The sequence below is a fragment of the Macrotis lagotis genome, chromosome 1 (genome assembly GCF_037893015.1).
Source record: "Macrotis lagotis isolate mMagLag1 chromosome 1, bilby.v1.9.chrom.fasta, whole genome shotgun sequence".
NCBI lineage: Eukaryota > Metazoa > Chordata > Mammalia > Peramelemorphia > Peramelidae > Macrotis > Macrotis lagotis.
Window position 1 is genome coordinate 810,322,307 of NC_133658.1, and position 24,686 is coordinate 810,346,992.

Below are 24,686 nucleotides of genomic sequence, written 5' to 3' on the forward strand. Positions count from 1 at the left end.
TTACTTTCCAGGATGTCCACAAAGATGATGAGGTGACAGATAAAATGCTAGAGCTAGTTCAGTGTTTGTGAGGCTCTAAGGGGTTATATGGGAGAAAAGAGGAATTAGGCAGTCTACCAAACAGAAGGTCTACAGAATTATTGTGCTGATCTTGTTATGTAACCATGAAACCTGGACACTCAGCATCATTCTGGGAAATTGACTCATTTCTATTTGATTTAACCTAGGAATATTCTGTAGATAACCTGACAAGACCGTTTGAATGCCAAAGGAACATTTGCCTAAAATACAATTTTATAGAGAACTCACACAAGGTAAATGTGCATATAGAAATCAGAAGTGATACAAGGTCTCTCTGAACTACTTTGTAATCAGTTGTGAAGTGTGGAAGACACTGGTACAGGAACTCCTACAAGGTGTACCTGCATCAAAGTAGGTGCTGTGTTCTATAATCAAAACCAAATTGCAGGAACTCAATGTGATATGCATGAATTTACAGACATCTCCTCCTAATATATCCATATGGGCTAATTATTTCCACCCTATGATAGAGACTTTCAAACTCAAATTCTTCTGAACTCATATTGGTCTGAACAACCATAGTTGGACACGTACTACCTTGACATAGTGATCCATTGTGATGTCATATTATTTGACTATAGAAACCAACTAACCAACTAACAAATCTTCTTCAACAATCCCATTTGTATCCATGACTCTTAAACTTTTGACAGGACCTCAGAAATCTTATTTACTATCCAGATCAACATCTATAAATAAGTAGAATATCTGTACCTTGATGCATCAGTGAAATTTGAAATAGCCCATCCAAGGTAAGTTTGTTTTCCTAACCTAAAAACAGAATTCCACCTTCTAATTTTGGCTTAATAGAAGTTCATAGAACTAAAAATATAAAGAATTTAGGAACTTCTCATTTTTACAAATGAAGAAACAAATGGCTCAAGAGGTTAAGTTATACACTCAAAAGTCAGAAGTTAGCATGCATCAGAGCCAGCATTCTGTCCACAGGACCTTGTTACCTTGATTCTGTCAATGCCAAAAATATTTACCCAGTCTGACATCTTTAAAATCTTTAATTTTTCCTTTCCCTTGTTTCTCCTATCACCTACCATCTGTCATCAGTGCTAGTTTAGTCTCATGCATGTTATCCATTATTTTGTTCTCTCTGTCAGCAACTTAGTCCAGGCTCTCAATACCATCATTCCAAAATGCTCCAATGGTCTTTTAACAGATTTTCTCAACTCTATTTTTTCAATTAATTTTTCATTTACACTTTTTATCAACTTATATTCTTTATGTAATGATATATGAACATGAAAACCTTAAGAAGAAAAATAAGAAAAAAATCTGCAACATCCTTTGATCTTGTGAGAACAGTGTGTGCTTCTTTAGTGGTCATGTAAAAGTGGTATAAAATAAGGTAGAAGATAATAAGAATCATGAAGTTTTTACATATCATCCAAATATCTGTAATTATTAACAATAATTGTTCTAAATTGTGAAATTCTTGTTGAAATCAAGAAATTGACTCACTTAATGACATTAATGTTTATTCATATTGTATTCCAGTCTGATTAAAGATATGATAACAAACCATTTCAAAATAATAATGGAGCCTAGATTAAAGGAACAGGTGATGTAGTAGAGTCAATAGGATATGAATTCAAATTTAGCCTCAAATACTTCTTAGTTGTGTGGACAAATCACTTAGCAACTTCTTATCTGTTTCCTCATCTGTAAGTTGGAATAATAGCAGCACCTACCTCCCGGGTATAAATAATCCTAGGATAAGATAATTCAAATTTTTAAAGTTCTTTGTAAATCTCAAAATTTACATAGATACTAGCATTTTTATTAAACTTATAAAAATAGATTGTTCTGATAAATAGTGTAAAAAAGAAACTGGGAAGCCTTTCTGGGCAAAAAAAAAACTTTATTAACAAAAATAAAGTTGAGGTCTGCCATGTATGGTCTGAGACCATGAGATACAAAATTCATAGTTATTTATAGGTCCCTTGATGGCAGATATAGTTCAACAAAGTCCCCCAGAAGTTGATTCATGCAGAATTGAATTTCTCAAGTCGCTATGTTCTAACTTTAAATAAAGAAGGGAAGAATGAAGGAAAGAAAGAAGGAAGGAAAAGATTGGTGCATTTTTAAGAAGTGATTTTCAACATTGATGACATTGGGATCACCATAACTGAATCCTTTCAAATGATATCGCTTTTCAGCATAGCATATGAGGAGGCTTAACTGGTATTAAGAGAGCAAAGGTGAGTATCCAGGGAGGGATAACTATTCACAAAATCTCTTCTGTAGGAAAAATAATTTTGGAAGCAATGAATAAGAGATTGCTAATCTATCTGAAAATTCCAAAGATAATTAAATGATGGAAAAATATGAAAAATATTTTTCCAAATATAAATGTATGCCAGATATGTCAGTAACTACTAACTGTCCAAAAATCAACTGAAAAGTATAGGAAACTAAAAAATCCATGTTTATTTATTGGTATTAAATAGATTTTATATATATATATATATATATATTATATAAATATCTATATAGGTGATCTTTCTCAGAAAATGTCTAAGGATAGATATAGATAAATAAGTAGATTGATAATAATAGAAAAATTAGTATGCTAAAATTAATTAGTATACCAAATATATGCTTAAAGACACTCATATATATGGGCTTTCTTAGGAAAGTTTTAATGTCATACTTTATTTTTGATAGATGAAACACCAGAGGTAACATTGTTCAACAATCCTCTTATTATTAAAATCAAGTGAAGCATAAAACAAAGATATTCTTGCTTGTTACAGACATTCACTGCTCACAGTTATTGTGCTTGTTTCTGTGAACTGAATATTCAATATGTTCCACTGATCAAACTCTCTATTATGAACCGGTAGCAAATTATTTTGCTATTTCTTCTTCTATTTAATATAGTTTGAGTTCTGGTTCTTTTTGACATTCGTTCCCAATTTTTCAAAAAAAATTGGGATCCTTGACCTTTTGTTTCAAGCAGATTGATTTTCTTAAATAATTTTTTCAACTCTATAAAATAATACTCTGGTATTTTGATTGGTTTTGCAAGGATTAAGTAATTTTAGGTAGCAGAGTCACTTTATTATATTTCCTTAGCTTACCGATGAGCAATTAATATTTTTCCATTTTGTGTTTAATTTGTGTCTGTGTTTATTTTGTGTAGACTACACAAAAGAATATTGGAAGATAGATTCCTAAGTATTTTATACACACCAGAAAATTTTAAATGCAATTTTTATTTTATCTCCTTTTGATGGTTGTTATTGTTAATATATATAAGTATTTAATATGCAGAAATACTGATGACTTCTTAATTTGTTTTATATCCTTTAATTTTGCTTGTTATTATTTTAATTAAATTCTTTGTTGACTAAGGTTCTCTAAATAAACTACCATTATATCTGAGAAAAGGCGTAATTTGTTTCTAGTTTACCCATGTTTATTTTTTTTTTCTTGTTACAGGCAAGATGTTTATTATTATATGAAAAAAGTAATGGAGAGTTTGGACATTCTAGCTTTACTACTGATTTGATTGGAAAGATCTCTAGTGCTCTCTAGTTTTTCAAGGCCTTCACAAACTGATACCAACCTCTCTTTCTAACTTCACTGCATATTAATACCTCTCCTTTCTTTTATGTAACCAGAAAATATTTTTCATATTCTTTATATACTCCATTCCATCTCTTATCTTAGAACTCTTACACACATACTCATCCATATGCCTAGGAGACATGTTCAGCTTTCTTCCATTTAGAGAATCCCTCTCTTCCTTCAAGAATTATCTTCTGCAGGAAGCCTTTCCTGGTTCTCCTTCTGCTGGCACCCTGACTTCCAGATTAATTTGCATACAAAGATAAATATTGAAAATGAAAATGAATAATCTGTAAACTTGTTTATAAGAAAATTGTAGTTAACTATATATATATATATATTATTTATTTGGCATATTTTTAAATAAGTAGTCATAGTCTCATACTTAGTTGTGTTGCTTGAACAGAGGAAATATGTAATAGGCATAATATCTATTAAAGACAGTAGCAATTTAATTGTTAAATTCAATGAGCATTTATTAAGAACTTTTTTAAGCTAGGCATTATGGTTGTATACTGGAATTAAAAAAAATTAGAGGAAACAAAATAAACACGAGTTCAAAAAGATAAATAGTGTATGCAGAGTAAAATTTATACACGTGGATTATACTTGTATTTAGGTTCACCAGGGAATAAGATGCCACGATTTGACCCAAATATTAAGTCTTTGTCCTGTAAAATATATCCGTTTTTCAGAGGACACGTGTTCTTTACTAAGTCCATCCTAGCATCAATGATGAAAGTGGTTTCTATGCTGACTTTAAGATTTTCATTTTTAAATAAAATATTTTATTTGACAAGGTCTGTAGCCACCTGCTCCTATTTTTCATTACTAAGAAAAAGCTTTGAATATTGTCTTATCATCCCAATTTCTTCTATGGAGTTATAGTATCCCATTAACATCTGGTTTCTCTTAAAAATGTGGCAGGTAAAAAAAGGGTGTAGTAGAAATTAAACTTTTCTCTTTGGTTGAATTAATTGTTGCATACTCAAAACAGTAAAGTCTCTTAGCCAGGACATTTCCACATGCAACATTGGGTTAGACATAGACATTGTGTTGTATAGAGAAATAAATGTTCTATGTTGTATGAAAGCTCTGAATTTAAGGGTTGGCTCTGCCATTAATATACTGCTTAACCCTACACAAATAATTCTATCTTTTGAGGATACATCTTCCTGTTCTATAAAATTTATATATTAAATTATGTATTCCATTAATTAACTTATTGCAATAATATTTGATGCTTTCTCCTCCTCCATCTCCAGATACTGAGAGCTCAAAAGCACTTATTGTAATAAGCCATCCATGATCTCCTATTGAACAGGATTTTCTCTCTCTCCTCTAAACTCTTAAACACATTAGAGAAAGGCAGAATTGCAATTAGATGTTTGGTTGGTATAAGTTCTAAGAGGTATAAGGTGCACAAACATGGGCATAAAATGTTCATATCTACATAATAGTTCTCCTTTATTAATACTAAAGAATCACAGAATGTAAGTTGGAAGATATTTCCATAAACTTCTAATCCAACTTATACACAAAAGAAATCCCCATTATCACATACTTGACCCATTCTTTTCCTGCTTGAAGATCTCTAAGAATGGAGAATTCATAAGAATTTCATTTTTTAATATAGTTCCAGTTGTTGGGAATGTTGTTCCCTCATGGTGTATCAGTCTTAGATTTTTCTCCTTGAACTTGCTGAGCATTTTCCTGATTTTTGCCTTCTGTTATCAAATATAACCATCTATCCAACCAAACATAACTAATTCATCCTGTTTTTGTTAGCACTGCAAATAACTGAATATGGCTCTTATGTTTTCCTTGATCTGCTTTTCTCCAGATGAAACATGTCTTCAACTTGTTCTAATATGATATCGTTTCAAGGCCCTTCATTATCTTGTTTGCCCTTCTCAGTCTCTTCAGCTTGACCACATTATTAAATTTTGTTGTGCAGAACTGAACACAATCCTCCTGATGATGTGTGATGAAATTGGAGTATAATAGGATTACTGCAACCCTATTCTTGGAAGTCATGCCCTTCATAGCAAATCTTAAAGCTGCATTCCATTTCTGGCTGTTTCCTCACAGTCCTGACTCAGAGTGCAGCTTCAGATCACTATCCCCCCCTTCTCCTCAGAAAACATATTATCTAATTCTCTATGAAAGGATGGAAAATAAGAAGACATCTTTTTTCTCTTCCCTGGCCCACAAATCACCACATTTCCAAACTCTGTCCCAGAATGCATTCTTCAAGAAAATAATGTATTTATGCATGTTCAATTTAGAATATCTCTCATTTTTCTCTGAATTTAAAGAGCAAATCTTGTATCCTTTCTAAAATGTGGAGAGACAAAGCATTTATGCTGTTTCAATAGTTGGCTCTCCCTCAAGGGAAGATGAGGGGGAGTCATCCCCTCTTCCTATTTTTCCCAAAGCCCAATTCACTCTTATCTAGGTAATGTTCAAGATCAACAAAGATAAAATAAAAATATGGAAGTGGAAATGAGTGCCCCTGAGAAGTTTGTAGTATACTTGGAGATGAATAATCTACAAAAATAATGAAAATAAACTAAGGTAAGTGCATAAGACAAACAGACCATTTCTGGTTGGAGAAGCAGAAAGGAGTAGCAAGTAAACATGAAACTAGAAGATGGGAAGAATATTAATGTATTCAGAATGAAACTGGTAAACTTGAAATAGAGGGAAAAAACTAATTAGTATCTTGCATTTTAAATTTATAGCAGTGAATTCATTAGTAAAACATGCTGTGTTTTTTTAATCTACCAAATATTTATATAAAAGTATATTAGATTGTTGTTGCTATTTTACATTTCCACCACAGGGCAATATTTATATTAATTTAATTGAAAAGATTTTTGAAAGCATTTGACTGGCTTATCAGCTCAACATGAACTACTGTAGGCACTATGATTATAAGACCACAATTAGGTTCTGAAAAGAGTTCCAGCCAGAAGAAAATAACATATTAGCTTATTAGATATAGTTGATTCCTTGTTCACAGAAAATATTTTTTAATGAATGAAGACAGGCCATTTTATTTGAAGAAACTTTATACAGTCATGGCCAAAGCACATTAGAAAATTGGATTTCAGCAGTAGTATATCGCACATAAACTGGATAAAAGGTACTGACTTGGTATAATGTGTCCCTGCATGTGACTTTGTAAAAAGGGATTAAAGACCTTTTCTCCAGTTAGAAATTAATGAGGTACATAATAGAGCATTAAAGATAATTTCAAACTATGTAATAATATAACACACATTTCTACTTTACTGTAAGGAGGGTAAACTTTTCTTTATTACAGCTTGGTTGGCAGAAATAAAAATATCTTTTTATCATTGTTTCAGATGAGGAAACTGAGGCTAAGCAAGTTGAAGTGATTCATCCAATGTTATTTAACTTGTTTTGTTTTTTCTAATTCTTTTTTATTTTCTACTTTTATCCATTATGATGATTAATTATTTTGACTACAGTAATTAAAGAAAAGTAATTTCCTCCTATAATAATAGCCCCAGTTATACAGAATAAAAATACTTTATAATGTAATCATTAGACCTGCTTCATTTTGTTTTTTATTCAAAAATTATTGATACAATCTAATTTCTTTCCATACTGTCTATATTTGTATATTGTCACCTATGTTTATTCTCTTCTTCATTCCATTCCTTAAAGAATAAACATGTGAGAATAAAAAAGAAAAAATCAACGAAGTCCACTAACACATTGAAAACAAAAATCTGATATAAATATGAAATGTTCAAAAATCATAGATCCTTATCTAGGTGAATGAATAGGCAGCAGTATCTTTTCATATTTCTTCTCCCTATTTTATTTTAATAAAGTAGCTCATTAGCTTTGGGATTTGGTTCATCCTTTCAATATGACTTAACATGACCATAATATATATATATATATATATATATATATATATATATATATAGCAATTGAATTCAATATATATATGAATATATATTGCAATATTCAATATATATATATGAAATATATATATATATATATATATATATATATATACATATATACACATTCCTTTGTCCTTTTCTATATCCTGGTTCTTTGTTTTATTGAGGTCCAATGCACTTTACCTTTGATATTTGGTTTATTTTATTTTTGAAAAGAAAATATATCACACTTTCTCACATACTAAAAATAGGTCTGTTATTTATCATGGTTTTGAATACTTCCTGTGAAGATGTGCATGGCAAACTATCTATACTTGCCCATCTTGCAGTATCTGTGCCAATGTCCTTTATCATGACAAACTAATGTTTTAAGAGCATGCAATTCTTTATTTTACTATTGTGACATATATAGTTCATGAACATGAATTTCTTCCTGTAAACATGAATTTCTTCCTGTAAAAGTAAGGTTCTGTGGACAAATCAAGCCACCACTCTTTTCTACCGAAACTGAAAGTGCAATTTCCGTTTAAGGAACTTCCTAAGAAGAACAAATATTGGCCAGTATGCTTTTTTTTATTGGAGTGACAGAATACACAAAGAAAATCTTCCAACAAGGATAATGATATGGATTCAAATGGGAGTGATTCAAGTTCGGAGAACAGAAACTCAGTGCATGGGTGGCAGAGTAGGGCAGGGACAAACCTGCATTCCTCAGCTATGGGGTAGATCTCCAGAGGTGGCTTTCAAAGTTTGGACTCAGATCTATTGCACCCAGTGGACTGGGAGATTTCCAGTGCAGGTATCTAGGACCCACATTCAGTCAGCAAGTCAGGTCTGGATGACCTGACCCATACTGTGAGCTCCTGATATTCCCAGTTCGGAGGACCTGGAATTCTAAGCTGGAAGGGTCTAGTATTTCCATTATAGATAGCCCAGAGACAACCTCAAGTGTTCCCAACATTCCAAAGGCCTAGGGAATGGACAGCTGAAATCCCACATGCTAACAGTCCAAAGAGAAACCTATGGCATCCCCAGTTATAAGGACCTGGTCCAGTGACTGGGCTGCCAGCTCAGATAGCTCAGAGACAGCCTCCTCATTCCCACCAATGCAAGGAGTGGGAAGCTGACATCCCCAGCCCTGACAATTCAAAGAGACACTTAGTCCACTGAGCAACTACATGGAATTCCTAAAATCTATGATCCAAGAACATGATGCAAGCCTCTTAAGGTTCTGAGCATCTAAGATCTGCAAGTGATCCTTTGCCCCAAGACATGAACCCTGGAAGAGAGCCAAGTAACAAATCACCAAATGAATAGGAAAGATCAGAGAAAAGTAGGGTCTATCCTTGGAGATAAGGATGGGTAAAACACTAGCTCAGAAATTGAGTGCACAAGGAGTATTACAAGTGAAGCATCAGAGGATGTAACTTGATCTCCAACCCAGAAATTCTTCCTGAACCTGTTTTTTTAAAAATCAAATGGAAAAATTGGAAACCGAAATACAAGAGAAAGTTAATATCTTGCAACAAAAAGCAAAGAAAACAAAACCATTAATATAAAATTGGGCAAATTCAAAAAGAAAATAATGCCTTCAGAAGTACAATTGGGCAAATAGAGAAAGAAAACAGCTTCTTTAAAAATAAAAATGACCAAAAGGATCCATAGTCATTTGAAAAATTGCTCTAAATCACTATTAATGAAATGCAACTTAAAGCATCGCTGAGGTACCATTTCACACCTCTTAGACTAGCCAATATGACCAGAAAGAACAACCATCAATGTTGGAAGGGATGTGGGAAATCTGGGACACTATTACATTATTAGTGAAGCTATGAACTCATTCAAACTTTCTGGAGAACAATTTGGAATTACACCCAAAGGGCAAAAAAATGTGCATACCCTTTGATTCAGCAATACCACTACTGGGTCTATACCCTGAAGAGATTATGAAAAAGGGTAAAAACATAACTTGTACAAAAATATTCATAGCAATCCTGTTTGTGGTGATTTAAATATATTATTTAAAATATACACATATATTTATGAATATTTAAAATACATACCTAAAATACATATATACATATATAGTACATAAATTGCCCAGATTAACATAAGAGGAAATAAAATATTTGAAAAGTTCCTGCAAATGATAAAAAACAATGCAAACGAGAAAGAAAGTAGAAAGCTGGAAATTTTTACCAGTATTATTTCTGATAAAGGTCTCATTTCTAAAATATATAGAGAACTGAACCACATTTATAAATATACAAGTCATTTCCCAATTGATAAATGGTCAAAGGCTATGAACAGTTAGTTTTCAGATGAAAAAAAATCAAAGTCATCTATCATCATATAAAAAAAAGTTCCAAATCACTATTGTTTGGAGAAACAAAATTAAAATAACTCTGATATACTACCTCACATATATTAAATAGGCCATTATGACTGAAAAGGAAAATGATAAATGTTGGTGAAGGTGTGAGAAAATTAGAACATTATTGCATTGTTGGTAGAGCTATGAATTATTCCAAACATTCTGGAGAGCAAATTTGGAACCATGCTCAAAGCATCTATATACATTCCCTTTGACCCAGCAATTCCAATTATAGGACTATATCCAGAAGAAATCATAAAAAAATGTGAAAAGTCCAACATTTTCCAAAATATTCATAGCAGCTCTTTGTGTAGTGACAAAGAATTGGAAATTGAGTGGATGCCCATTAATTGGGGAATAGCTAAACAAGTTATGGTACATGAATACTATTGAATATTAACGTTCTGTAAGAAACCATACATGGTCAGACCTAGGGAAGCATGGAATGTCTTATGGCATCTGATGCTGAGCAAAGGGAGCAGAACAAAGAGAACAATATACACATCAACAACAGTATTATGAGATGTTCAACTTTGATGGAAGCAGCTCCTCTCAGCAGTTCAGAGACCTAGAAAAACCGTATTAGACCGGCTAGGGACACAGTTATCCCCATCCAAAGGAAGAAAAACAAAACAACAAAACAAAAATCCCTTCAGAATCTTAAGAACTTCACAAAAATTATCTCTAATGTATCTCTTTCCCTAAATCCTAATTCCTCATATTGAATATGACTAATCTGTAAACATGTTTATCAAAAATATGTACATACTATGCTTCCTAACTGTTGGCAACTGAGGGGGTGGGGGTCGGAAGGGAGGGTTGAAAGAAATTTTGTAACTTAAAAATTTACATGGGCATTTGGATGAAAAAATAAAACAAAAAGGTCATAAAAATAAATTTAAAAAGAAATGAGCATGGGGGCAGCTGTTGTCACAGTGGATAGAGCATTGGATCTGGAGTTAGGAGGGTCTGAGTTCAAATCTAGCCTCAGATAATTACCTAGCTATGTGGCCTTGGGCAAGTCATTTAACCTCATTGCCTTGCAAAAGTCAAACAAAATAAAAACAAAACAAAATGATGACCATGCAGATTATAGAAAAACCTGGAATTACCTGAATTGATGCTGAATGAATTGAGCAGGACCACAACATTTTACATGATAACAGCAACACTGTATGATGATAAATTCCGGTATATTCGGCTCTTCTCAACAATAATGATCCAAGAGAATTCCAAATACTTATGATATAAAATGTATTATTTTCACTTTTTTGTTCTTTTTGCTGTTGTTGTTCTCAAGGCTTTTCCCTTTTATTCTAATTCTTCTTCTTTCACAACAGGATTAAGGAAATATATTTGACATGGCTGTACATACATAACCTAAAGAAATTATTCCCTACCTTCAAAGTACATCAAAGGCATCATGCATGATAATATAGAAAATTAGAAAAATAGTTATATAATATAGATGAGAAAATAGTACATATATTTATATAAACTATAAATTTCCATATATGCATGCAATTTTACATATGTACATGAAGGACAGTTTTAGAAGAAAGAGCACTAGGAATTGACAGGGATAAGGAAAGACTTCATATGAAAGTGAGGAGGTATGGTCCAAGTGTCATGGACAGATAATGCAAAGACATGGAAACAAATTATGAAATTTTCATAGAGTAATAAAAGGGGAAAAATTTATAAAACTAAAAAAAATAGATTGTTAATGGTTGTATGTGAGAAACAGAAGTATATTTAAGACCAGATTTCAATAGGGATTTATGGAGTGTGCTGAGGAGAGGAACATGGATAAAAGTAGACCAGGAAAAGACACTTGTATAAAAGATGAGTAGGAGAATTGAGATATTGAGACATAGAAGTCAGGAGACTATTTCAATAAACCACACAAATTTAACAAAAATCAGAAAACAATAGAAATGTAACGACTATTTCCTATATATTACTTGGAGGCAACATGCCAGAGTGACAGATTGAATTCAAAGCTACAGAGTCCTATGCTGTAGTCCTATTTATGAAATATATTAGCAGGTAATTCTGGTAAAAAGGCTTGTTATAAACTTGTAAAACTATGTGTTAGAATGAAAATGATAGATTCACATTGATAGGAGTTTACTCATCTAAAATTTATCTATACCAATGAAGGCATAGATCCAGTGTAGAATAAATTATATAAAGATGCATGTCATATATATATATATATATGTATATATATATATTTGAAGTTTTAATACATTAAACATATGCATGCAGATAAGCATATCAATAAAGTATATGTAAATGAAAAAGGAAATGGAGACCATATTAAATATACACATATGAAAAGTGTATATAAATTTGTATATATGTATTCATGCAAATACAAAGAATACCAAAATTCTTCATGCAGCACCAAAATCCTTCTTTTATAAATATTTCATTTGTTTTCTAATTATATAAAATAGTAGTGTATACAATCACTTTTTTGCAATATTTTGAATTTTTCAATTTTCCCCTCCCTTTCTTCCCTCCCCTCCCCCAATAGAAGGAAAGCAGATAGTCTTTATGTTGTTTCCATGATATTCAGAGATCAATATGGAATGTATTGAGAGAAAAATATGTCCTTGAGGATAAAATAAAATAACAGATAGAAAAATTATGTAATATATAAGACAAGTTTTAAATTTATGAAGAAATATGAGATGGTAATTAAATTCAAATTATCAATTATAAATCAATCAGTTAACGAACAAATATTTATCAAGAACCTACTATGTGCCAGATACTGTGTTGGGAACCAAGGATACAACTTAAAAGAATGGGAGAAAGACAGCTAGGTGCCACTGTGTATAGAATACTGACCCTGGGGTCAAGTGGTCCTGAGTTCAAATGTGGCCTAAGACCCCTAATAATTGCCTAGCTATTTGGCCTTGGGCCAATTACTTAACCCCATTGTCTTAAATAAATAGAACTTTTAAAGAGAATGGGAGAGTTTCTAATAATGATATACTGAAAATATACTATCTGATATAGATGATAGATGACAACTAAGTGGCCCAATAGATAGAGGGCCAGGTCTGAAGTCAGGAAGATATTTACTAACTGTCTGGTCCTAAACAAGTCATTTAACTCTTTTTGTCTCAGCTTCTTCAACTGTAAAATGATCTGGAGAAAGTAATGGCAAAATACTCTTTGCAAACAAAACCTCAAATGGGGTCATGAAGAGCTAGAACCAACTGAAATGACTGAAGAATAAGAACAAAATCCACAGCAGCAGCAACAGATAGAGAGATGGAAAGATCTAAAGACTGATTAGATAAGATTTTCTAATTCCTGTACAATAAGGAAAAGGTAAACTTTCCTTCCTCTCATGGTCTTTTTTGAGGATTCCATGAGATTTAGTATAAAAGAAATATACTTCTAGTTTCTGTAGTGGCTTTGATGTTATTATTCCTATGAACTGCAACTTATACACATCCAAATTAATGGTTTTGATGAGCTGTCTAAATGATTGCTCACACTCAGAGATCAACTTCTGAAAATAAACCTGTCCAAAATTATCAAAACAAATGATTTTTAATATATTTAGAATTATTTCTGTCTCTTAGGAGTTGCCAATGTTTGTTGTCCACAAGGGAAGGGAAGCTTTGAGAATTATCATAATTATCATTATAACATGAACATATAGAGAGTATTAAGGTTAATAAAACACATATTTCACAGTCTGACGTGATTTTGACAACCACTTTGGGAGGAAGTTCTTATTATTCCTCATTTTTAAAAGAATTACGCTTATTATAATTTAACAGATTATTATCCCTGTTTAATAGGCAATGCTTTCTCTACCATGTAAACAGAGACTAACATTAATATAAAACTAAAAGTCAGGATATAGGTTGAAAAAAATGATCAAGTAACAAATTTTCCCATGGATTGTTACCATGGTGACAGGGAAGATCAGCTCACAGTTACAGAAGAAGTCACAAAAATCAAAACTATTACATTTAAAACTTTAAAGAAAACTTTGGATTTATATCCGACCCCAAGAGATTAAAATGTTTTTAAAAATCAAATGGAGAGTCAAAGGAAAAATTGGGGAAACAAATGACAATGATTTTAAAAAATCATGAAAAACAATAGTCAGCAGCTTGGCAAAGGAGGCAAAAAATTCTCAAGATTATAACAACTTTAAAAGACAGAATAAGCCAAATGGTAAATGAGATGCTAAATCCACCAAAGAGAAGAATGACTTAAAAAAGCAAAATTGGTCATTTGAAAAGATGGTACCAAATATCACTGAAGAAAAGAACTTTAAATATAGAATTGGTCAACTGAAAAAGGAAATAAAAAGCTCACCTAAGAGAATAAGTCATTGAAAATTAGAATTGGGCAACTGGAAGATAATGGCTCCTTGAGGCATCAAGAAGCAATCAAATGAACTGAAATAGATGAAAATTATAAGAATACCTCATTGGAAAAACTACTGACCTAGAAAAATAGATTCAGGACAGATAATTTAAGAATTATTAGACTGCCTAAAAGTCTTGATCAAAAAAAAAGGACTTGGACATCATACATAGGGTGAAGTATTTATTGACAGAATTCACTGATCAATTCTAGAAAGAAATCCAAAAAATGAGCACTCCCAGGAAAATCATTAGTGATGAAAAGACCAGAACTAAATACAAATACAAAACCCAAGAGAAGCATAAAAAGGCAAACAAAAAAGGACTCATAAGGGATTCAATAAAGTTAGACTGTTTATATTCTTACTTGGGGAAAATGATGCTTATAACTCCCAAGAGTTTTACTATTATTATGGTATTTAGAAAGAGTATACATAGACAGATGGCGTGAGTATGAGTTGATTGGATAATGTCAAAAAAATTAATTTAAGGAATGAGAATCAAAAAACAAATTGGAAGAAGAGGAAAGGAGAGGCAGAATGGAGCAAATAATCTCACATAAAAGAGTTTTTTAATAATATATTTTAATAATATATTTTTGATTTTCCCAACAACATGCAAAGATAATTTTCAATAATCATTGTTGTATGGTTTTGAGTATCAGTATTTTTTCTCTCACCCATGAAAGGGGAAAAAAACTCATAAAACAGAAAACATTTTAAAAATTGAATATTGGGTGGCTAGGTAGCACAGTGGATAGAGTACCAGCCCTGCAGTCAGGAGTACCTGAGTTCAAATTTGGCCTCAGATTAATAATTACCTAGCTGTGTGGCCTTGGGCAAGCCACTTAACCCCATTTTCCTTGCAAAAACTAAAAACAAAAATTGAATATTGTCCACTTTAGCCTCTGGTCAGATTCCATAATTCCTTCTCTGGAATTGGATGGCATTTTCCATCTCAGGTCCTTTAGAATTCTCTTTGATAATTGTACTGCTGAGATGATTACCACCATCATTGTTGATCAACATTTATGTATCATTGTTAAATGTGCAATGTTCTTCTGGTTCTGCTCACTTAACTCAGCATCAGTTCATACAAGTCTTTCCAGAATTTTCTGAAGTCCTTCCTCTTGTGATTTCTGACAGAAAAATAGTACTCCATCACATTCATGTATCACAATTAGTTCAGTCATATTCCAATTGATGGGCATGTACTCAATTTCCAATTTCTAATTCTTTGCCACTATGAAAAGAGCTGCTATATAAATATTTTTGTTCATTTTTTAACCCTTTATTGTGATCACTTTGGGATGCAGACTTAATGGTGGATCAAAGAGTTTGCACAGTTTTATTTTGCATTGAGTGTAATTCCAAATTACTCTCCAGGAAGGTTGGATCAGTTCACAACTTCAGCAACAATGCACAGTCCCAGTTTTAACATATCCTATCCAATATTAATTATTTTCATTTTTGTCATATTGGTCAATCTGATATAATGTGGAACCTCAGAGTTATTTTAATGTGCATTCTCTAATCAATAATGGTTTAAACATTTTTTTCACATGATTATAAATAATTTTAATTTCTTCATCTAAGAATGGCTTGTTCATATTGTTTAATCATTTATCATTTGGAAAATGGCTTGTATTCTTATAAATTGATTCAATTTGGGGGGGAACAGTGGATAGAGAGCACTGGTCCTGGAGTCAGGAAGAGCTAAGTTTAAATCTGGTCTCAGATACTTAATAATTGCCTAGCTATGTGACCTTGGGCAAATCACTCAAATCTCCATTGCCTTAAATAAATAAAAATTAAAAAACAATAAACATTCAATTTTCTATATATTTTAGAAATGAGTCATTTATGAGAAAAATAGTTATAAAAATTGTTTCCCAACTTACTGCCTAATCTTTTAATCTTGGTTGCATTGGTTTATATATATATATATATCATAAAGAGATTTTACAATGAAGGGGAAGATAGAAAATGCATGTGAAAAACTCTTGAATCTTATTCTCATCAGAAAAATAAGAGTCACCAGCATCATAATAATAAGAGAAAAGAGGGATAATAGAAGTGAGGGCAAATTGGGGGAGGCAAAAGTAGAAGCAAAACTGTTCTGAGAATAGACATGGTTAAAAGGAGAGTGAGTGCAAGATAATTAGGGGGAGAAAATAGAATGATGGGAAATACAGTTAGTAATTATAACTATGAAATAACCATAGTAAATATATCTGATAAAAGTTTTACTTCTCAAATATGTAGAGAATTGAATCAGATTTATAAAAATAAAAGTTATTCTTCAATTGATAAATACTCAAGGTTATGGACAGGCAGTTTTTGGACAAAGTAAAAAAAAGCTATAGTCAAATTAAAAAAAAAGTTCTAAATTACTATTACTTAGAGAGTTTTAATTAAAATAACTCCGAGTTTCCACCCCATTCCTTTCACAATGACTAATATGGCAGAAAGGGAAAATAACAAATGTTGAGTGGTTTGTGGAAAAATTGAGACACTATTGCATTATTGGTGAAGTTGTAAATTGATTCAGTTATTCTTGAGAGCAATTTAGAACTATATACCAAGGACTATAAAATTATGCATACTTTTTGCTATATAGTACTAGTAGGTTTTTATCTTAAAGAAATAAAAAAATGAAAACAGGTTTTACATACAAGAATATTTATAGCAGCACTTTTTGTAGTGGCAAAGAATTGAAAACTATATAGATGTTCTTCAACTGCAGAATGTCTTGGAATACTATTATGCTATAAAAATGACAATGATGTTATCTAGAATGAAGCATATTTTTTATTGAACTTATTTTTTCTTGTTTTATTTTGATTCTTTAATCTGTTTTCTTTCACAACATGACTAATAAAGAAATATATTTTGCTTGACTGCACACATATGAACTAAAATTGCTTAGGCATGGCAGAGGAGGCAAGGAAGTGAAAAATTTAATAACTTTAATAACCTTAATTTTAAAACTTTAATAAAATAAATGTTAAAAATATTTTACATGTAATTGGGTAAGAAAATAAAATATTAAGAATTTTTTTTAAATTCCAATCCTATACACTGAATAGGATGTTAGAAAGATTTGTTCTCTGATATCTCTACAAAATTACATTGTATAATTCTATTAGATATATTTTGTGAAAAAGTCATAAGTGACAAGATGGGCAATGATCTGACATTTTAGTTATTTTTTTACTTGTAAGGGTTGGTTAATACAGAACTTATTTAAATAGAAGAAGTTAGGTTTTCTTAATTGTTAACAGCAGGCTGAGATGTTTTTCTCAGATGATTTGGACCAGAGCTAGGAAAAAATCAACAATTCACAACCATATCAACATCAATTCTGGCCAAAGACATTCAAAGCTGTTTGTTAATAGTCATTTGTTGACTAGAGTCCAAATTGTGGACTCGAACTGTGTTGTGTATCAAAATCCTCCCAATTAATTGAGATATTTATTCTCCAAAGTAGTTTACTAGTTACAGACTGTCTTTTTTTAAATGTCAAATCAATGAAGTAAAATCTTTTGTAAAAATTTTTCAGGGACTCAGTTTTCATTTTCAGCAAAAATCTCTCAACAAAAACAAAAAAAATATGTACCATTTAGAGCTAGGATTCTCAGTGTTTTCATGTTGGAAAGTACCTTAGTGTCAGATGGAACAACTAGGTAGTGCAGTGGAAAGAGCACCAGTCCTGGATTCAGGAGGACCTGAGTTCAAATTTGACCTCAAATATTTGACATTTATTGTGTGACCTTGGGCCAGTCACTTAAGCCTAATGGCTTCATATCCCATATCCAGGGCCATCTCTAGTTGTCTTGATTCATATTTGCTCACTGAACGCAGATGGCTCAGGGTAAGAAAATGAGGTTGATGAATGGCACAGCATCCCCTAATTTAAATCCAATTTGAATTTCATGTCATCACATTCCTGACATCATTATCATCATTATCTTTGAGAATGAAGGAAAAACCTCAATAACCTCAGTGATCATATAGTCTGGATTGTAATTTAATCCCAAATATATCCTATCTTTGAAGTAACCATTCCTCCTTTATTCCAGTTAATGTGGAGTCTACTAACTCCTGGTATAATATTCCATGACAATGTTTTTATAGATGTAAATAAGGTTTTCCTGAGACTAATTCTGATTTTTTTCTTCTTAGCTTCTACCTAATGTTCTCCATTTTGTTCTCTGATAGAACAAAGAAAATCTAACTCTTTTTCTATATAAACTTTCAAGTACAGTTAGGTCTGGGAGAATAATAAATCTCTTAATGTGGTTGCATTATTCGAATCCCTACTGCATATTTTCATTTGGCTGGAGTTAATTACCATATTTTTACATAATTTTAACTCTGAATAGTACAAATTTAAATGATGTAAGCATTTCATAGGATTCATTATTCACACCTCTCAGGACTTTATTGTGCTTGAAATTTGCAAATTTCTTCAACTGATCTTCATATTTTTTAATGTTCGAGAATGAATGATCCTAAAATTATTTTGTTCAAACCAGGAATTTTGTAAATGATGAAACCAAGACCTAAACAAAGAGAATGCTTTGTTCAAGGTCATTCAAAACTGCCAGAACAAAACAATGTCTAAATTACTTCTCTTGTGCACTTCTCATTATGTTACATAGGCACTGTCTGAAAAAAGTTAAGAAATTCTATAAACAATTTATTTTATTTTTGCGTTTTTAAAAAATTAAATATTGAAGCAGAATGGAAGGAAGTTGTTGCCATTAAATCATACTATATTTAATGCAGACATAAAGGCTCACAGAACATTTATGTCCAATCTTCTCATTTTATAGATGAACTGGGACTAGGGAGGCTGAGTGACTTAACTAGTATCACATTCAAATCAAGCAATATATCTTTGTCTCACACTGATCTTTTTCATTCCTATGCAAAAAAAGTCAAGATTTCTCAGTTAAATAGTGATAAAGAACTTTTACTGAACCTCTTTCTCACTCTAATCTCTTCTCTTCAAGAACAAAAGTGTATATTACAAACCAACTCATAGAGTGCTAAGGGATGTTTAGCTTTTCATTGTCCTAGTACAATGAAACTTGCTTAAATTTAACTAGGAATTCTTTTTTCTATTTTAAATTTAAATTTTTATTACTGATTTTTATTAAATTTTTATAATTTTATCTGAAACATTTTTGGAAAAAGGAGCTATTGAAAAGGTTAGGCCAGAGGGTCAATAAATGTTTATAAAGTACCTTCTATGTTTCATACATTGGGACTGGGGATATAATTACAAATAAAAATAGAGTCCCTGTTCTCTAGGAATCTGCAATCTAATTGAAGAAGACATCACAGAAAGAAGCTGGAAAGCCTGGATGAGATGCTGGGTACTAGGCAAAACAATGTACCAGATGAGGGCCATGACAGAGAATAGAATTGTTGGTGAAAAGAGGGGAAATGGAGACTCAACTATTCAAGAATAATAATTCATTTTCACTGCTGATCACAGATATAGGGCATCATTTGTCAGAATGTGCCTGGTAGTAGGCAAAACAGAAATGAATTTTAAAATTTATATTGTTTCAAAGGATTAGGTGCAAAAATGAAAGCAATAGAGGCTGGGCAGGGATCCAAGAGAAATTCCTATAATCTGACATATTTCATTTTATAACTCCTTAAAAAATCATTGTTCTGGCCTCTTGTCATACTTTCTAATTCACTAGGCAGTTTTGTATCCTGTTAGGTAAATAAAATACAGTTTGTTTTAGCTTTCAAGACTCTCTTTACTCTGACTACCAACTATCTTTCCAGTGCTCCTCTTTGTATCCTCTTTACTCAAACAAAACAGTGACAAAATTAGAAGCAAAAGAATAAATAGATAAAACAATTGGTCCAACCCAATTTCAATGATCATGAAAGTTACGAAAAGAATCCAAAGTGTGTAACTTGTCTAGAAGTCAGGAAAAAAGATTGCAACTTGTTCAGTTTCCTCATTATGTCTCACAATGTGAGATGTCTTGACAGAGGGCAAGTGTTTGAATTAGTATAGGAGGATGAAGACAGTGGTATTAACTAAAGTGCTGACTTCAGGAGAGATTTTAAGAATAGATTGTCAATCAAATGATTAAACAGTCTCTACAATCACAGATATACCTCCTGAAAAAATCTCTAACTTGATAAACTGCTGGCTATATGTGCTTTAAAAAGAAGTTATGTTTAGACTGCTCCTTCATATCCTATAGACTAGATCATGTTAATTTTGCAATATCAAATGAGTCAGTTAAATAGTGTCTATCAAATATCTACTACCCAAGCACTTTAGTTTTCTAAGTTCTGGGCCTATAAAGGAAGGCAAAAGAAAAGATAGTCTTTAAATATTATAAAGGGAGAAGCAATGTGAAAACAACTATAAATTGGGGGGGATAATCTCAGAGATATATACTCATTAATTTCTGTTCCTTCTCTTTGACTATATTGCCACCGAAAAATGATAGCATGGCATAGCTTATTTATTTAATAGAATCTCTCCAGTTTGACTTCAGATCCAGTATTATGAAAATGGAATATGAGAAATACTTTTAATCAGAAAAAATCCAAAATGTCAAAACCTAGGGAAACAAGTACTTGAATTCTAGCAGGTTTTTAAGACATGGAAAAGAAAGAAAAGAAAAGGGAAGGGGGGAAACATGACTGTTGGAATTCTGGGATGTTTTTGAACTGCACTGAGTGAATACCAATATTAGTTATGTTTCAGATATCTATAGTACTCTGGAGACACAAATGTCTTGATATTCACAAAGTCCTAATATGTTTTTGAGCTACTATTAGTAAATGCCAATACAGTGACTACACTCACAATGAGTACATTCACAATCCAGATGTTTTAAGGGATGGAAAACTAAAAGCAAAGTTCTATATGGAAATATATTTACCAACCAGTGCTGGGAACAGAGATATAACTAGCATAGACAATTGCTCTCTATGACAAATGAGACAAATGAGGACCCATAATATGAATGAAGCCCTCAAGATAATTTTGTAGTACATGATGGGAAACTAATTAAGATTAAAATCCTTATCTAATAAGAAAACTGGTCCCTGGAACCCTTGGGATCTGATGAGTCAAGTTTGGTTTTATCCTCTCTGGTTCCAGATGGCTAAAACACCTCTTGACCTTCTTCTTCCTGCCATGCTACCAGAAGAATACCCCTGTCCCTTTAAAATTCCCTTTTGATGCATTATCTGTCCTTAGTAATATCTTAAGTTCCTTCAGGGATGGAACTATTTGCTTCCATTTATTTCTATCCTCAGCACTTAGCACAATGTTTAATATATATTAAGCTCTGTCAGTCTATCTTCTATACAGCAATCTAATCATAAAATACCATTTAGGAATATGAATATTTGGAGAACCCTATCATGGATAAGAAATTCTTTTACTATTTTTGGAAGGGGGAGTAGGAGTTGGGGGGAAATAGAAGTGTTTTATTCAGGACAGTTTCCATGACACTGGAATATAGCCTGGGTAAGCATATGTCTCCCTGCTTTACACCTCACTTGATATCAATACTCAGTAGGTTGTTAAGCAAAGTTATCTCTACAGTGACATCTGTCACAGACAGATGGGTCCCAACATGAGTAGGAGTAGAGATTGGCCATGATCACATTTGGGAAATGGCACAGTACTTCCAATGATCCCAGATTGCTCATTGCCACAAAGGGCCATCTCATTAACACAAATGTACTCTCCTAGTGATGCTATATGATTACAAATCACAGAACATAAGAAGAATATAAATTACAAACATCCTAAAGGACGATGGAAAAACTGCAGGCTAGGTATAAGCTGACTGCACAGTATTGTCCATGATGATTTGGATATAAGAAATATTTTTAACCAAAACAAAATCATAGAGGACAGGTATGGCTAGAAAAGGAGACAGGTTGGTAAAATAATGAGAGCTAGAAACAACAAATGGAAAGTCTAATATACTGAAAGAACCAGAATAAGACTACTAATGAATTTCATAAAACCTCTGTGGGGGTTATGTGGCACAGTGGATAGAATACCAGCCCTGGAGTCCAAAGGACCTGAGGTCAAATCCATCCTCAAACACTTAATAATTACCTAACTGTGTGACCTTGGGCAAGTCACTTAATCCCTCTGCCTTGCAAACCCCCCAAATAAGTGTGTGTGTGTGTGTGTGTGTGTGTGTGTGTGTGTGTGTGTGTGTGTGTGTAAACTGTTACTCAGGAAATTTAGTTTTTGTATTTATACCTGTTTGTTTTTTAATTATTGTTAAATATTTAATTTTTTCCAAATTATAAACAAAACCAATTTTTAACATTCATGTTTTAAAACTTTGAGTTACAAATAATCTCCCTCCTTTATTTGCCCCACCTTGAGAATGCAAGAAATTTGACATAGGTTATATATGTGAATTCATTCAAAACCTTTTCATATTAGTGATATTGAAAGAAGATATAAACCAAAAAGAAAGAGAAAGAAAAAAAGGAAGGGAATCAAGACAGAAAGATGAAAGAAAGTTAAAAAAAAATTGGTAAACTTTCAGAATCCAGACTGTCTTCTCTGGAACTGGATATCAGTTTTCATTATAAATCCTCTGGAATTAACTTGGATCATTGAATTCTTGAAAATAAGCTAAATCATTCACAACTTATCATAGCAGAATATTACTGTTCTCCTGGTTCTGTGTTTCACCTTGTATCAATGTATATATGTCTTTAAAGGTTTTTCTGAGAACACTCGTTATTTTTATAACACAATATTATTCTATCACAATTATATACCACAACTTGCTGAGTTATTCCCCAATTTACATGCATCCTCTTAAATTCCCAACACAAAAAAGAATAAATATGTGTTTATGTATATTCACATATACATACCTATGTGCCAATGTATGCATGTATATATGAATGCATATGCAAATGTGTATCTATGTATCTATGCTTATGTGTGTAATAGTTATTCAATAGTAATTTAGCACTTTTATTCATATGACTATAGATAGCTTTGGATTACTTTGCCTTAAAATTGATTGTTTTTCTTTTGACCATTCGTTATTTGAGGAATGCGTCTTAATTTTTTAGAAATTTGATTCTGTTATCTTGATATTTGAGAAATGAACTCTTAAAGAGAAATGAATTCTTAAATCATTCTATTTTCCCTGTTTCCCCTACTCTCTCTGCATTTTCAAAAAAAAAGTGTATTGTTTCTAACTACTTCCTCTCCCAATCCTTGTTTCTCCTGTATTTCCAATCCTCCTCTTTTCCTTTAGGGTAAGAGAGTAGATATGTAATCAAGTGTTCATGTTATTCTGTCTTTGAACGGATTCAAATGAAAACTCTGCATCCTCAAATGTAAAAGCTCTTTCACGCCTTTTTTAATGAGAGATAAATTATTCTATTCTAACTCTCTCATTCTCCTTTTTTCAGTTTCTTACCTCTCCACATTTTTAGATATCATCCCATCATAGCCAACTTAAACACAGACCTGACTATACTTTACTTCTAACTGTCTAATAAAGAGAAAGTTCTCAGCAGTTACAAGTGTCATCTTCCCAGGTAAAAACTTTAAACAATGTAAAATATTATTAAAGCCCATATGATTTTTCTATCATGTTTACCTTGTTATGTTTGAGTCTTTTATTTGAAAATCTAATTTTTCTCTTACATTCTGGTCTTTTCATCAGGTATGCTGGAAAGTCCTCAATTTATTAAATATGTATCTCCCAACTCTGAAGGATTATACTCAGTTTTGGTGGAGTACTGGTTCTTAGTTGCAATCCTTATACTTTTGCCCCACAGGACATCATTGTTTAAGACCTCCAACCTTTGATGTAGACTTTGCTAAATCTAGGGTTATCCTAGTAAAATATCCAGGATATTAAATTACTTCATCCTAATTGCTTGCAGTATTTTCTCCTTGACTTAGAAACTCTGGAAGTTGACCATCTTCTAGTTTATGCTGCTCCAGAATTCATTTTGAGACATCATTTTAACAATTTTGGGGTTTCCACTCCTGGATTGTTAATAATAAAATATTTAATCTAAAATTACAATTGCAAAAGATTAGAAGACATTGTTGAGTCATGATCTGGGTTAATGGAGTTTCCAGGTCCATGAACTCTCAGTTTCATCTGCATACTTAGGAAAATACAATAATTTCCATTGCATATGGAATCTTATCATTCAGTGTCATTATATATACAATTTTCTGATTTGATGTGGCTGACATTATTATGCTGATTTTTAGCAGTGTTTTTCACTTTTACATTCA

At 32.0% G+C, this 24,686-nt stretch overlaps 1 long non-coding RNA gene across 1 annotated transcript; it reads left to right on the forward strand.

The window, feature by feature from the left end:
- Positions 1 to 692: 692 nt before the first annotated feature.
- On the forward strand, positions 693 to 23,968 carry LOC141488715 (uncharacterized). Its single transcript, XR_012468772.1, has 4 exons — positions 693 to 833; positions 13,126 to 13,332; positions 19,706 to 19,777; positions 23,843 to 23,968. It is a non-coding gene; the product is annotated as an uncharacterized LOC141488715 (long non-coding RNA).
- Positions 23,969 to 24,686: the final 718 nt, after the last annotated feature.